The sequence below is a fragment of the Cicer arietinum genome, chromosome 2 (genome assembly GCF_000331145.2).
Source record: "Cicer arietinum cultivar CDC Frontier isolate Library 1 chromosome 2, Cicar.CDCFrontier_v2.0, whole genome shotgun sequence".
NCBI lineage: Eukaryota > Viridiplantae > Streptophyta > Magnoliopsida > Fabales > Fabaceae > Cicer > Cicer arietinum.
Window position 1 is genome coordinate 36,842,006 of NC_021161.2, and position 4,725 is coordinate 36,846,730.

Consider the following 4,725-nt stretch of genomic DNA (forward strand, 5'->3'; position numbering starts at 1 on the left):
ATATGTAGTTAATTAGGTTGAAAATTAGGTTATATATATGTATCTGAATGTAGTTAATTAGGTTGTAAATTAGGTTATATATATGTATTTGAATGTAGTTAATTAGGTTGTAAATTACAGAGTTACATATATGTTAATTAAGTTACAGAGTTCTGTTTTCTGTTCTAGTGATTGTGTGAACTGCTTATGGTATTTGAATATGTTTTGTTGTTGTGTGCACTGATTGTGAACTGATTTTGGATCAAAATAATTTTGGATACAAAGATAAAAGACAACGCTTTCTAAAAAAAATGCCATAAAAAGCTAAAAAGCGCTTTTCATTTCAAATATTTAATTTACAGCGTTTAAAAAAAAACACACACACACATTTTACATCACTTTTTTTAAAAAGCGCTGTAAAATGTTGTTGTAAAGCGCTATAATGGTGTACATTTTACAGCGCTTTTTTGAGAAAGCGCTGTAAAATGTACAACAAAAGCGCTGTAAAATGCAGACCCATAATTTCATATAATGGGTGTGCATTTTACAGCGCTTTTTTGAAAAAGCGCTGTAAAATGTGCATAACAAGCGCGCGTTATATTTACATGTTTTATAGCGCTTTTTTAAAAGCGCTGTTGTATCTTTTACAGCGCTCGATTCCACAACGTTTTTTTTTTTTTTTGAAAAAGCGCTGTAAAATGCAGTTTTTCGCGTAGTGTATCATCCTTACAAAACTAGCTTGAATGGTGCCAAATGTCTCATTGTTATAAACATATTTTAGGTCATATCACGTTAAATGTGTAACGCTTAACACACACCTCTCAGATTCAAGACTTGAGATGTGGAGTTTCACCCTAACGGGGCAATGATTGATTATGATACTATCTTAGAATATAGTTTGAGTTTAAATAATTCTTTTAAAAACGACTAATAAGGGACCATTAATTTCCCCCTCTTAACTTTGGTTTTTCTATTAAAAAATTAGAATTAAATGTATTTTTGGTCACGCCATATAAAATTAGGACTTCTATAATGTGTTTGGAATCATCCATTTTCACGGTGAAACCTCACGTCCAACAAAAAGGTACAACATAAAGCTTTACTTCCACCGCATGTTAATCATTCTTTGTTGTATTAACAAACACAAGCTAAGTGTAGTCCTATTAATCTTGTATTCGAGTTTTATCCCTCAACATATTCTCTATTTCCCAAAAATAGTCCCGGTTGAAGTTATGTTGACTATGAAATTAGAGTTCCAACTTTTACACGGGACCAAAAATTTATAAAATTTAATTTATATTACATATAAGAGGTAAACAACATAACAATTAAATGTTGTTGATTTAGTTGTTTTACAAGTGATCAATGCATTTTGGCACATGTTTCTGTACTGTGATATTTTGAAAGCTCTTTATATTCTAGACTAGTTATTTTAGCATGTTTCTAAACTTTGGGTCGTATATTGGATTAAGGCATTCGAACTGACGTTGAAAAGCTAAAAATCAAAGTTACAACTTTTATGTTGGCACAAAAGTTCAATTCCAAACTTTCTTGGTATATATATATATATATATATATATATATATATATATATATATATATATATTATCAAGGGTTCAGATCTGCTCAGACAAAGAGATATAGATACTTGTTTTCTTAGTTTTTGATAAATATATAACATTTTCGATGGAAGACTAATTCCTCATATTAATCCACTGTTTCAGAATTTCATCAAGACCTTGAGGTTTATTTGATAATGTTAATTTCTCACATTATTTCTATTTCTTTTTATTCAATTATATTGTTATTTTGATTGCTTAATACGAATCTGAATAGGATTGATAAAATTAGTTTGATAAAATTTGGTTTCTAAATTAAATAAATTTTAGTTTTCCGACACGTGATTGTTAACTAAATACATTTATTACTGTGATGCTTAATCCAATCAAAGAAACATAATTAACATAGAGTTGATTACACTTGATTGATCAACTCTATAGTCAAATAGGAATAGAGCCACAATATAGAACTTGAATATGTTGATAGAATCTGTGATAGATCTGAAACTCTACCGGTCGGGGACTCTCTGATAACAATATTAGCCAGTTTTAGAGTACTACTAACCATCATAACAATTGATTATTATTTTTTTTTTTGTTTTACCGGTCGTTGTTTTTTTTTTGTTGCTCTGTAGGTCGTGTAGGCTTGTTGCTAGCTCGTGTAGGCACTTTGCTAGTAAAAAAAATCCAGTTTTCAGGCGACTATATTAGAAGTGACTTCTAAGATAGTTGCTAGTCAAAAAATCCTAAATATAAAAATCAAGGAACAAAACTCCCTTAGAAGGGATTTCTTATGGCATTTTGACCATAAAAATCCTAAATTCCTTCTTTTAGACCACTTTATTAATTTTTTGAATTTTTCATATTCTTAAAAAATTCAAAAAAAATTGCGTTTTGTTTATTTGATTTTTAGAATTTTTGGGTGGTATTTTTATTATTTTTGGATTTTATTTGATAGGAGTTTTCATTTTCCACTTCAATTTTAGCGATAGGGACATTATTGGAATTTTCATAATCGTGTTGTTGCATTGCATTGTTATATTCTCATGATGCATGACTAGGGTCAGTTTTTTGAATCTTAAGACAACTTGTTGCACCTGATGTCACTTATAATAAATTGTGTATTGAATATCATTTGAACTTAAATCTGGTTTAATACACTTGTTTTCAAAGTTAAATGGTCTTGCAGGCGAAGATTCTCGCAAACAATTGAATGAGTTCCATGTTGTGTGTTCTATCATGAAGCCTCAAGATGCTGCCAAGGACTGGTTGTACTACCTTTAACCAGGTTCTGTTACAATTTGGAATGATCTGAAGAAGATGTTCCTAGAAAAATTCTTCCATGCCAACCATAACTGCTTCGATCAGAAGAAAAAAAAATGTGGCATTAAGCAGATTGACATAGAATCCTTGCATGAGTATTGGGAGAGATTCAAGAAATTAGTGGCTAGCTGCCCTCTCCACCATATTTCTAAACAATTGCTCATCCTATATTTTTATGAAGGTTTGCTATCTATCGATAGATATCCTGGATGTTGCTAATAGAGGAGCACTTGTCAATAAGATCCTAGAAACAGCAAACGCCTTGATTGAGAACATGTCCATCAATTCTAATCATATGGAATAAGAACAATTGTGAATGAAATGAGTTCTCTTGGAAAAGCTTACTCAATATAAGATAGAGTAAGATAAATCATGAGGTGTCTTCCAATCATATGGAGACCAATGGTAACAACTATAAGCCAGGCCAAGAACCTTGAATCACTTCCCCTAGAAGAAACTAATTGGAACTTTAAGAGCACATGAAGTATTGCTGCAAGAGGACAAACCAGTCAAAAAAGCAAAGGCAATAGCTTTAAAGGCATCTCAAGAAAGTGTCATGTTATAAACAAAGGAGGAACCTGAAGAAACTGGACAAGAAGATGTTGTTGAAGAAATTGTTCTTTTCACCAGAAGTATACAAAGACTGATGAGAAGAAGAGACCAAATCAAAAAGGGATTTCAAAACAAAAATCCCAAAACAGAAGTGGACAAGAGCCAAGCCACGTGCTTTGGATGTAATAAATTAGGACATTACAAAGCAAAATGTCCTTTAAATAAAAACCCACCAAAACGATTTCCTTTCAAAAATAAATCAATGATGGCCATGTGGGACGACTCAGAAGAATCAGATACAGAAGAAGGTGAGAAAACCAAGATATGCTTGATGACAAATACAAAAGAAGATGAGGTAACAAATTATGAACCTTGCTATGCATGTGAACAAATGGGAAAAGAATTTGATAACTTGCTAAATGATTCAAACCTTCTTATTCAAAAATGAGTTCTTTAAAAGAACAAATTCATAAAGAGAAAGAAGAAAAAGAAAAAGCTTATGCTATGAATAATGTCCTTAACAATATCATTCAATAACTAAAAGAATCACAACAACAAAATTTTGAAAGTCAAAAAGGTCAAGAACGTTCTGCAACTAAAACGGAGAACATTCTCCTTAAAACTGAAAACGAACTTCTTAAAATTGACTTGTCAAATTTTATTAAAGCCACTGAAACATTTCAAAAAATTATGAGATCTCAAGTAGGAATCTTTGATAAAGCTGGTCTTGGTTTTAGTCAAACTCAAAAAACAAAAATGTATGAAAACTTTTTTGTTCCAGAAAGAAAGGAAGCAAAATGTAAAACCAAATGCTCATATTGTAAAAAATTGGATATCTAGAATTTGCTTGCTACTTTAAAAAAAGAGATGAAAATATTAAAGGCTTTTTAAAGGGAAAGATTTTTCTGCAAATAGAGTTGAACTAGTTTTGAAAAGTTTGCAAAAAGTAGAACGTTATTCAGGTTATTTTCAAAACAGAGAATGTTCTGAATCAAAAGCAGAACTTTCTCCAGAAAATTTGGAAAAAGGAGAACAATCTGGAACTTCTTCAAAATCAAGATTAAAACCCTTTAAAACCCAGATCAGAAAGCCAATTCCAAAATTAACAATTAAATGCTTCTACTGTCTCAAAATTGGTCATCAATAATCAATCTACTATCTTAAGAGGAAAGAAAATCTTAGAACTAACTCTCAAGGACCTAAAACAAAATGGGTACCTAAGGTTGATATAACAACTTATGCAGGTTGGATTTCCAAATGTCAAGAGGAAGTCTTGGTTCTTGGACAATGGCTATTCAAGACACATGACAGG